The sequence below is a fragment of the Ammospiza nelsoni genome, chromosome 1 (assembly GCF_027579445.1).
Source record: "Ammospiza nelsoni isolate bAmmNel1 chromosome 1, bAmmNel1.pri, whole genome shotgun sequence".
NCBI classification, from domain to species: domain Eukaryota; kingdom Metazoa; phylum Chordata; class Aves; order Passeriformes; family Passerellidae; genus Ammospiza; species Ammospiza nelsoni.
Window position 1 is genome coordinate 16019283 of NC_080633.1, and position 12140 is coordinate 16031422.

Below are 12140 nucleotides of genomic sequence, written 5' to 3' on the forward strand. Positions count from 1 at the left end.
TGCCTCTCCCATCATGAGAATGTGATCTGACAATACTCCCCCTTTTGACACAGAAATCACTGACAATGTTAAGAGAGAGGGGGGAAAAATCACTAATGGTTGAAAAAACAGTGACATGTTGCAATGAAGATAGGAAAAGAAATGCACTTATTTAAGGGCAAATTTATTCCCACTGCAAGCTTCCTGTAGGTGCTGGTCAATAGGAACACTACCACAGAGCCAGCTGCACAGTACCTTATCTTACAGCAAAGCTTTGAGCAGAGATTGCCAACACATCACCTCCTCAGCAGAGAGCAGGGCATGTACCCAGGGCTGGCAGGGTTTGGTGGAACAGATGGGTCACCCATAGCCCCAGCAGAGGGGAAGGGACAGGGCTGAGATGGGCTCTGGGAGCTGTGGGGTCCTGCAGAGTGTGAGTGAGTCCCTCCCTGGGGCTCCAGGTGTGGGAGGGTATTCCTCCAGTAGTGCCCACAGGTACATCCAGCTCACTGGGACACCCCACTCAGTGACAGACATGTCACAATGCCACACAGCTGTGTGTGACACAGCCCACAAGAGTGGTGGCTCTTTGGCAGTGTCTAAATTAGTGCAGGTTTGTATTTGTGGCTGGAGGCTTGAGCTGGATATGAATCCAGAGCTGGAGTGTCTCCAGCTCTCTTTTGAAAAATAACACCTTTCCTTCTGGCAAGTTACCAGAATGTGTTTCCTTCTGCATGCTGGTTTTTCCTATCATGTGTGGTTAGGAATTGGGAAACATTTACTCCAAGGTGTGAAACCTCTCTGCACCTGTGGGACATGAACATATTGACTGTATTGACACCTTTTCATGCTGCCCTGTATCCCACCAGGTCGGTGTTACCTCTGCACCCTTTTCCATCTCCCCTCCACATGCACCCACTTGTGTAAGAAATTACTTTTGCATTTTTTCTTTTTCTTAACCTGTTTTCTCAATCAATCATCAGTTTATACTGAATATATTGAGGCAGGAGGGCCAGTAAGTATGGTTGTGCACAAACAGAAATGGATATTTGAGGAGTTGAGAACCACTGACAGTTGGTCTCTACAAGCTATGTTTTATTTATGTCTGTATTGTGCTGTGTTGGCAGCATTTGATTCAGCCCTGGGATGAAACCCCTGAGTTTTTGCAAACATGGACAGCCTCACACATGTCTCTGACATTAAATAAGTGATACACACAGTGCAAGGAAACATATATTTTAAGAAAACTACCCAGATGCACCAGCAATGGGAGGTGTTGAAGTATCTCAAAAGACTAAGAATTAAAATCTTGCTAAAGAAAAAGCAGGCCAGGAGGTGCCAGTCAGGCACCAAACAAGTAAATGCCAAACTCACAGCTGAGTCACTGATTCAGCACCAGGTTAGACTCAAGTCCATGGGTTTTCATCTAGAAATGGACTGTGTGCCTGCCCTTTGGCAGGGGCTGAGCAGACCAGTGCCCTCCTCAGCACCCAGTGACCCAACAGCAGCAGCCCAGAGCCAGCTGAACCCAGCTGAACCTCTCCGACCTCACAGTGGCTGCCACAGTTGGGCTCAGTGATCTTTGGGGTCCCTTCCAACTCAGGATATTCTATGATTCCCTGATTCACATCACTGAGGTCTGTGCCTGAGGGGAATTTTCAGATGAGCTTTCAAGAGACATGACTGGATCCTGTGCTGTATTAAACTGCTGGTGAGAGCAGTCTGTCTGTCCCTACCCCCACCAGAAGCAGGCTCAGCCCCAGCTCATGAGTTGCCCTGGCTGTAGCTTGCTGAAAGGGTGGGATAATCCTGCCGAAGCCCTTGGTGGGCTGCCCGTTTCCTCTCCTTCCAACTCGATTGCTTCCAAAACAAATTCCTGTTGCAAAAATTCTGGTCCTTTCAACTCCACATTCCTGCATATAACACAATCCCTTTGAAAAGGAGGTGAACTGGTACAACTCAGTGAACTTGAAAGGAAAAATATCCCAAATAATTGTTGGAAATGATTGGAAACAAGTATCTCACAGAACAACGTGTTTCTGAGTGTTTCCGATAGCAGCAGACAGCCACGGTCTGTTTGCAAAAGCACAGAGACTTACCAGGGGCAGGCAGTGGAACTGTGGGAGTCAGAGGCAGCACCATTCCCCTCCTGGCAGCCAGAGCTCCTGGGAGGGCTGCCTGCAAGGAGAGGTGCTTGTGTGGAGGTGCTGCCACCATCCATTCCACCAACAGCGAGAGAAATCCCCTGGCAATCTCCAGCTATGGCCCAAGGAACGAACCCTCAACCCCGTCTGCAGCAGAGACTTTTTGGCATCCATTTGATTTGTCTGTGTTTAAAGAGGAGGACATGGAGAAGGAGGGGAAGGGTCTGACTCCCACAAGTTCAAATTTACTGCTTCAGGAAGATAGTTTCTTTGCAAACTCTTTCCACGTTCTTCTTCTTGTTATCTCTACAGAAGGTTGAGCATCTTTAAAACTGCATAAGCTTCCCTTAGGGAGGCTTGTTTTCAGATCCCTTCTCAGCCCAATTTGGAGCAGGGACATCAAAGGCAAGGCAAATATGGTCCCCTGTTAGCTTGGATCCATTTGGAGCTGGTCTGGGCAGTTCCAGCCTGCCACGATGTTCACAGTCTTTGGAAATATTTACTTATCTGACCAACAAGAGAGTTATTTAATAACTTATGATGTCTGCAGTTTTGTGTAAACAATTTACAGTGCTGTGATTGATGCTGGATGATGTTTGGAGAGAGGCAAGATGGACTGTATATATTGGGCTTTGGTTTGGAGAGTTCAGGCTCAGGGCTGGGCAGTATTCTACCTAATAAATAACAGTAGTCAAACATTGGGACTTTTGCTGCTTCATTGCTCACAAAGCCACACAAACAGGGCTGAATTAAACCAGGGCACACGTTGGCCATGCAAACATCTGAGACCTTTGTAGAGGTGCCTGGTACAGTGGTCACAGTTCCTGGTTCTGCTTTTGCCCCTTGCCCAGGTTGTCCCCAACTCTGCAGGAAACAGCTGGGTTTATGGGCAGGACAGCCAGAACAGATGTGGAGCATCACACTTCAAGCTGCTTCTCCACATCTAGTAGAGTGAAAGTTGGGAAGTGAGTATTACCATGTCCAGGAGGCAGCTCCAGTCCTTGCAAGAACACAGTGAAATAAGTGGCTTGCTTCTTTTGGCACAGCTTCAGGTCATGCTACATGGTTGCTTTCCTCAGTCCTGCATTTTACAGGGTCTTACATCAGGTTCCCAGGAGAAAGATGAGATTCCTGCTGCAGTCCTTGTTTCCAAAATCCCTTGTCTGGGTGAATACCTTCCATTACAGGTGTGTGTGATCTTGAGAAAATTGGTGGAAGGGGTATTCCTATCTCCAGTGGAGAGACACAGGAGTGTGATTGCTGTGAGTTAGGTGTGTGTGCAGCTCAGCTGGTCAGACACAGCTATGGGTGAGCAAGAGCCCTCATGAGACACCACAGCACAAGAGAGAGGGCATGGACCAACATCAAACTGAGAGGAACTCAGAGGCTTTCACTCAGTTCAAACTAGAAACAAGTTGTTTCCTTTCTGAACCATCAAAATGTTTCATTTTTTTGGAGTTAAGCAACCTGGACATGTCTGAAACAAGTTTCAGGATCATGCAGTTCCCTAAAATTTTCTATAATTTCACTTTCTGATCTGATTGTGGACAAAGGCATGATTCTCAGATCTCCTGAAGTGGAACTGCCAGGCCCAGTTGCAAGAGCTGAAGGGCAAAAGTTTGGAAGGAGAGGACAAAAACCCTTCTCTAGCTACCAAGTGGCTGTTCATATTGACTGGTCCAGGCAAAAAAACTTAAAAACCCCTTTATTCTGGAAATCCTATTTCAGACACATTTACTGTCAAAGACTGACTCCAGGTGCTGTGAGGAAATAATGGCAGGAATCTAAAAGGAGGAAATTAACCCGAAAACTGACACAAGATGTCTGGGTGGCTAAGAGCTGGATAAAGGCTCTATGTACCCATGGAGAGAAAAATATGCTTCCTCTGAACAGAGACAAGTAAGGAAGTATTGATCTGAAATTATTGAACTGTGGTACTTCATCCATGCTGCTGAACATGGCTTTGCCTAATGGAGAGAAAAGTACAAGGAGGTCTTTCTCATTCAAATGGAAAAAGGAAAGGATGTCTGAGGCACATGTTCCACATATTGCATTCACCATGGGAGGAAAGTAATGCTCAATACCCTCCTGATGTTCAAAACTGTTTCTGCAATCCTCTTCAGCTGAGAAAAGGCTGATTGATCTCCCAGCTTCACCTCTAGTGTTAGCGCTAAAAAGGCTGTACCTTTTTATTTGGTCTGTGGAAATCTGCACTCAGAACAAGAAGGATCTCAAGCAAAATGCTGCCTGCCTCCTCCTCCCCCGAGGGACCATGCAAAGACACATTGCACTTAGCAAAAGAAGTGAAGGTTTTGGGGGGACCTAAGTGCCAGCAGGCTGACGGCACCACTCTTTGTCTCCTTGGAGATCTGTCTTGATGTAATTAATGATAAAGAACTGGAGCAAGAATAAAAATGATTCAGAGAAGCTTTGGTATTTTTCCCCCAGTTCAGCTCTATGATTAAACCCACACAGAGCCTCAAATGAGGAGATGAGCTTCAATTATAGCTAAGGAGCAGCATAATGAATTATCTTCTTTGCACTTACTTTAGCTGGTGAGTAACTCAATTTCCATCCAAATCCATGTTGACTATAACTGATTTAGCCAATAACTGATTCATCAAGATGCTGGAAGAATGTGGAATTAGAAATGCAGAAGAAGGGCTGTAGCTCTTCTTCACTTCAATATTGCTAATCTAGTGCAACATTTTTAAGAGATAACTTTAATGCTACCTACACTTCTGCGTAAGTCCACCTTTAACAAAAGTTAAATACAAGAAAATGGCCTGCTAATGAAGAGTTTGAATCCTCTCTTTTATATATAATAAAAAATATTTTTATTTGGGATAGTGAGTCCTTAGATTTGCAGACTCCAGCCAAATAACAGAGAGTATGTTGTGTGGCTTATGTAATTTTAGGGTCTTTTGCTCAGAAATTCCCAGACCTGCAGGTTATGAAGTTATAATTTAAATACTATTGAAAAATATCAGCGGCCTCAGCCTCCTCACGCTGCCCAGCAGTTGTGAGCTGCATAGGGTTGGCATTGCTGTGTTTCCAGCCTCAGCCATGGTCTGTGGGTACCAGTAGGAAGAGACAACTCTCAGAGCAGTTTTCCTGCATTCAGGAAAGGATCCTGTTCCTGGAAGTTACAGGATTTTTGGGTTCCTGGGGCAAAACCAATATGACTTCTGAAACTCTGCTCTGCAACTCTGGGAGCAGCTGGAAAAATTTGAGGGCTGGGTGCATGAGTCTTGTGGAGCAGGAGGATCTTTCAGAGCTGCAGGATCTTCAGCCCTGGTAGAAGGAGGCACTGGCCCACAGCACTGCTCAGGCAGAAAACCAGTTTAATTAACTTTTTAAAATAGTGTTTGGGGTTAATTTTGTACAGCAATTTACAAAGAACTCAAGGGATGTTATTGTTTAAATAAATATTTAAGTAAGATCCCTCTCAGTTTAAACACAGTGAAATGTGTGTGAAAAGCAGCAACATTTGATTACAAATATACAAGAGGCCAAAACAATCCATTATGAGCAAAGGTGTCGGAGGTGGATCAAACATCATTTTGTTTGATTCTGTTTCTCTGAGGGAAGTTATTGATAAGGGGATTTCTGCCTTGTGCCAATGTGTAGCAGGGGTGCAAACCCTGGCAGTGCTATCCAGTCAATGTGCATTTGTGTCTGAGTAGGAGTTTCCCAAATTCACCAGTGCAAAAGGCTGAAATGCTCATCTTCCTCAACCTGTGCTTTTGAAAAAGGTAAGGCCTTTTTGCCTTACCAGAAATGAGTATTTCTTTCCTGACGACTGTGTATTCAATCCCCTTCTGTATCTGAGCTGCAAGGCAATAGAGCACATAATAAGTCACTTTTCCAAAGTGTCCCTGAAACTGGAGGATTCTGTAAAGGTCACACAGCCCAAGTGACACATTTCATGGATACATTTGAAGACTTGGCAGATTCCCTGTATTGAGCAGGACTTGATTTACACAGGAGAACACTGTTTGGATTACCAAGATGGTCACTACAAGAGTGCTCAGAAGGGGCTGTGCCTTGATAGGAGACAAAATCTGTACATCCATTTGTAAGCAGATTTTTGGATGTTTCACCCTAACACACATCACTGCACAGCAGAATAAAATGAAGATATATTTATATTTGAAATGCAATTGCAGGAAAGTAGCAACCTTCTCTCAGGTCTTGGGTCATTTTGATTCTCTCAAGCCACAGGATCTGAAGACCTCAATCTTACTCTACAATTACATTCAGAAACCCAAGATTCTGGCATGGATCAGGACAGTGGGCTTGGCTCACAGAATCTGTGGAAACATCAGGGTATGTAAGGTAGGTAAAAACCTGATAATTTGGGAAAAAAATAGCATTAATTTCTGAGACAAAACAATTAATGATTCATAACTAATTGTAAACAAATGAGTAATAATACTACACAAAAGACCCATTTTGTTCATTGAGGAACCACAGAATTAATTGCATGTACTTTAGTTTCCAGCGAAGTCCCAAGGCACAGTATTGGGATTGTTGAACCAGTCATGTTACACATACTGGTTTAATTCAGGCCAAAACTGCAGGAAGAGCTTGGGATTCTCTGAGTAGAGTCTGAGCCTCAAGTAGGTCAAACAATTCATCAAGCAATGAAGGTTTTGGGTTAGCACTCACGAGGTGACCTGACTCTTGCTCTGGGCTGTGAGCAGTGTGAGGACCTGGCTGGACCAGCTGGGGTGCCAGATGAGGAGGCAGCAGCTCTTTCAGATCTGTGCAAGAAACCTTATGCACAGACTTGACTGCCTTATTCATGGTGCTGCTCCCTACTTGTAATCATCTCATCAAAGCTGTAAGAGCAACATCCTCCTGGATTTATTTACTTTGTGACAGCTCCCACAAGGACATTCTCAATAAGTATCTCTGCTCCTTCAACTGACAACTCCACTCCATACTTATTCAGCATAAAACTTCAGCAATGTCCATTTTTTACCTTGACCCCTAGAGCAGAATCCCATAAGTATTCACCTCTCCTTTTCCTTTTCTGTTTCAGCTCTCCTGCAAATCCCTCCTTACAACTCCTGGTTGTGACATCCTTGACTAAGGCAAGGCTGTCAGTGCACAGCAAGCCCTGCCTGCAGCCCTGGCCAGCAATGTCTCACAGCTTCCTAGGGCTCCTTCCCCCCTCCACAGCTGGCTGTAGGCAGCTCTGATCTCCTCACACTGTTCTCACAGCTCCTGTCCTTCTGTTCTTTGTTTCTGCAGTCTCACAGAGCATGGGGCTCACAGGAGCTGATGAAGATGACAAAACTTCACAGCCTGTCTCTGTGGAGGGAGGGGCTGTCCAGGTTGCTCCATAGTCTATAGTCATAAAAGAAGTGAGGAAAACCACCTTTCCCTGCCACTGCAGCAGGAGGGGAAACAAGCAGGCTGCAGCTCCTACCTTTGGATGTGGAAATCACGTCACAATGAGCACTGAGATTTTGCCATCTGTCTCCAATGTGGCATATGCATTGCCTACAAAAATAGGCTGTAAGAATACTGCTATGACTGAAAAATCCATGAGGCAAGAGATGCCAGAATTAGGCCTCCTTTGTGCTATGTGTTGTGGTACAATTGTTAATTAGATGAACACACAATATTTTGCCAGAGGTCTCAGCTTTATCCCATGGTACTGGATGAACTTTTTTCACTGGAGATATTCTATAGAATTTTGGTTTTTTTCCATTAGAGTTCAGTGCAGTCTTAGGCTTTATTTTCTTCCCAACTTCTCAATAAAAATGACTGAATTTCCCAAAACTTGGAACTACAATGACACATTTCCCTGTAGTACCTGGGTTTTTCTAATACTTTTGTCAATGGTGGTGGTTCTTTAGCCATTTGAATAAAATGGAAACAGAGACAGGCATGTCAGCAACAGCTTGACTGCACCAGGCACTATTTTATCAGAATCTTGGTCACCCATCCCAGCTGTCCCCAGAGGGTGACCAACAGCCATGGGGCTGTGCAGGAGTGTTCATCACCAGGCACACTGGACATTCTGGAGGCAGAGCTCCCCCCAACTCCCATGGCAGCAGTGGACATCAGGAGCAGGGCCTTATGGCACGTGCAGACAGTGGGGCACCCACAGCCACTGGCTGCAGACTGGGAGAGCCTCAGCAAGACCTGGCACAGAGACCCTGCAGGGAGAGTGGGACTGGAGCCAAGGCTGAGGCAGCACTCATATTCTCAAAAAGGGACCAAGGGTGGGGCAGCTGAGGTTTCATATCAAGCTCTGCTGTGCCTGGACTCTCCTAATGGCTCACACCTTGACATACTCCTTCCTGACCTGCTCCTAGGCCCCCTGACTCCTCATTTGTGCCATGTACTGCTCATTTGTGCCATGTACTCCTCAAACCATTCCCATGCAACCCTCCAGCTTTAGCATCCAAGTACCAGGTCTTTGCTTAGCCCAGCATTGCCTGAGTCCCTGTCTGTCACCAAGCTGTGACAGGAAAGAATCAGTGTTGTTCCCTTCCTGCCTTCCCACTGACCATCAACTGTGCCCTGAGCAGCACTACACCAAGAGCCCATCTTCATTCTGCTCCTCGAGCTGGGATGACTCTTGGATTGCAGAGAGAGGGCCTGTGTCCCTGTCATGCTGTGGGGAAGCACCAGGATCTGCAGGAGCTTGGTGGCACTGACTGTGTGCACAGGAGCACTGGGGTCAGCACTGGGAGCTGCTGGGATGCTGGGCTGAGCTCACTCATGTGGGAAGGAATCTCAGCAGATTTTGACTGCTCAGCCTTAGCACATCCCTAAGAAGTTGCTATTTTCTCCCTTCAAAGGCTATCACTAAGGCAAATTGGAGGAGATTTACAAAGTTTAAAAAAAAAAATCACATTCCTAACAGAAAGCTGCCAAATTTCAGATCTCAACTCCAGAGCACAGAGGGATAAGAACTATCCAAAAAAAGGATCACCAGATTCCCCCCTCCTGTTTCTTCCTTTCTTTTTTTTCCAGTTGGACAACAATTCCTTTTTCCCTATGCTCATTCTTGGAATGCACAAAGCTGGCTGGACAGTTTTGGCTGAAATTTTCCAGAAAAGAACTTATCCCAAGGCAGACAATCAAGTTGGAAGAGCTCAGTCTAAACTTTTCAAGTCTGACAAAGTTACAAGCAGCAGCACAGGCGGTCCTGCAGCAGGACAGAGATGAGTGACCTTTATCACAGGAGCTGCAGCAATCCCACCTCTGACGCACTCAGCATTATAATAGCTGATGATGCTGCTCCATTCAGGTGCATCTGATCACGATTCAGATATGTCACCAGGAAAAAAGCTTTAAGTCAGTCATCCCACTGAGCCTTCCCACACCCTTCCTACTCCAGCAGCTCTTTCCATCTAACAACTGATCACAGAGGAAAACACAGCTCCCTCGCCTCCAGTATTTGTGAGCTGTGTGTGTGAGCTTCTGCTTCTTGGATAGAGGCAGCTGATGCTAAAATGGGATTGCTCTCTGAACTAATGTATTCAAAATTAATAAAAGAAATAAAACAACACACTCCTCTGGCATGTTCCCATGCATATTTTCCATAAAAGTTAATTTTTCCACAAGAACAACTGGTGAGTTTGTGGGGGTTTTGCACTGAATCTTGATACAGAGCTTAGAATTCTTGGCACTGCTTAGGACGTTAAAATGACATCAGCCCCACTTTCTATATTGGAATTTTATAGTTCCTGCCTGACCGCATTTCTTTGTTTTGCACATGTTCTCTCTCTGAGCTGCCTCTCTGCCGCGGTGTGCTCAGAGAATCAGGAAAAGAGGAGTGTTTGTGTTCCTCGCAGCCCTGCTTGTCCCTCCCTGAGCCGGGCACCCAGGTGATAAAGCTGCATTTCTCCCCCAGGACAAAGCAGCACTGTTGGCTCAAGGGACCAGGGCACCTTTTCCAGTCAAGAAGCTTCCCCACAGCACGACAGCTCCGTGCTGAGAGGAGATGGTGTGTCCCCTTTCCTCTGGCAGAGCAGGAGTGGGGAGCACGCTGCCATGGGGAGTGACATGGCTGTGGGACACTGGGGACCGGGGTGGCCAGTGACTGCACACAGCACAATGGGAAATCAGCCAAGGAAAAAAGGAGTGGAAAGCAGAGGAAGGGGAAAGTGAGCATCTCTGTGTGCAAAACAAGGATTTCTCCAGTACTGAAGTAGCACCTGGAGCAGCATTTGTTTGTGCTACCCCGATGGAAGGAGAGAGTGCCTGCCCCCAAAACACAATCATACTGTCCCGTGCCTTGGGGCAGGGAGGGGCAGCATTATTTTAAATTAAGCAAAAATGTGAGTTAGGGTGTTACCATATTCCCCCCAGCAGTGCCACCCTCTGTGTTTGAACATCGCGGTGCAGGAGGGCTGATGAGGCACTCGGGATCCCCCGTGAGCAGCAGCGCAGGGCTGGCAGAGTCAACAGACCCTGGCACTGCGAGTGCAGCTCCACGGGCGTTAGCACAGACAGCACGCTTGTTTCCTGGATTTCAAATAAAATAACTATTCAAGGAAAGATGATGCTTTTCTACATCCCCTGCGCCTTGGGAAGCAGTAAGAGGAAAGAAAAGCAGTTATCTGGCACGCCGCATCCAAACATTCCTGAAAGCACGCTTGGACCCGCCGTTCCTGTAAAAGTCACGCTGGAGCAGCATTAGCATATCCTCAGTAAACAGACCCAGTGCCATCCTCCAGCACAGCCTCAGCTCCCAAACGGGATTACAGCAGCTGGACAAACCCAGGAGGGACTACACCTGGCACTCAGCAAAATGCCAGCTCTGCTGTAGCCTGGCTGGATGACAGCAGCTCCCAGGTTTGCTGTTTCCTACAGGCTCAGCTTCTCTGGTGTGTGATGGAGAATCACTGCTCCTTGCTTCTCTGTGCAAGATTTATCATTTCATCCTTTCACTGTCGTGTGGAAATAGCCAGGAGACCAGACTAACATTTCAAGATTGTAAAGCCATTTGCCAAACACTCCTGGCTGTATAACAGCAACATTTTTACAATTGCTTTTGCCACAGCCCTTTTGCAATCATGTTTATAAGCTCCTTTACAAGCGCATGCAACCGTATAGAGAATGCAGAAAATCTTTACCTTGCTTGCCCAGAGGAGAGAGCCTGGCTTCCTCTCATGGATCAAAAGTAGGATGAAAAACAAACCCGAGAGAGACCCGTGAACAGACTCATCTGCTGAGAGTTGTTTAAATCCCGAGCCTGCTCCTGCTCGCAGCTCTAAGTTTGTGCTCTGAATAGAGGCTGTGTTATTTTAACCACAGGATTTCTAGTCATGGGGGAGGAGAGATGGATTAGGTACGTTTGCAATCTAATGCTTCACATTTACCTCAACTGAAATGAACTACTTTTAGCCTGATGTAAATAAGCACAGCTAAGATATAGATTTCAAGTGCCCACTAACCAATTATGCTTAAACTAACATGCTAAATAACTGTGGAAAATTCCAGAGGAATAAGATAACATACTTTTGTGTTCTTTCCTAAATAAAAGGCATGTGTGGAATTTCATGCTAGATACTATGACAAGTGAGGGGCAGCAGATGAACTCCACAAACTAACCTATGCAAGGTGTTGTACCTCATAAAACAATATTCCTAACACCTGTTAGCATGGATTTCAGCAGGCATCCCAGAAATTTGCATTTTCATGGCTTTTAAAAAGTACAGATATGAGGGATTTGATTCTAGTATTTCAAAAGAGCAAGTAAAGCTCTCTAAGTTAATAATGAATGATTTTAAAAGGTCACAGTGTCTGTAGTTTTGCAGGAGCACAAACATTAACCCACTGAACTAGTGCCACCTCCAACAGGGATATAAGCTGGATATAACCCTCCTGCAGCTCATAGATTGCCACAGAGAGTGTTAAATGAAGGCAAAATATTGTGCCTAGGACAATTGTTTGTGGTTTTGTTGTTTAACCCAGCTCAATCTCTGCCTTCCTTTCCTGGTTATGGTACTTTAGTGTCACAGCTGATGTGATTACAAAGCTTGACTA

The 12140-nt window shown here is 45.7% G+C and overlaps 1 protein-coding gene across 1 annotated transcript in view; it reads right to left on the reverse strand.

Moving 5' to 3' along the window:
- Nucleotides 1–11340, reverse strand: part of JCAD (junctional cadherin 5 associated) — a 59820-nt gene extending 48480 nt beyond the window's left edge. The window contains exon 1 of the mRNA XM_059481238.1: nucleotides 11228–11340. The gene's annotated coding sequence lies outside the window, so the exon portion shown is untranslated. The remainder of the gene's footprint in view (nucleotides 1–11227) is intronic.
- Nucleotides 11341–12140: the final 800 nt, after the last annotated feature.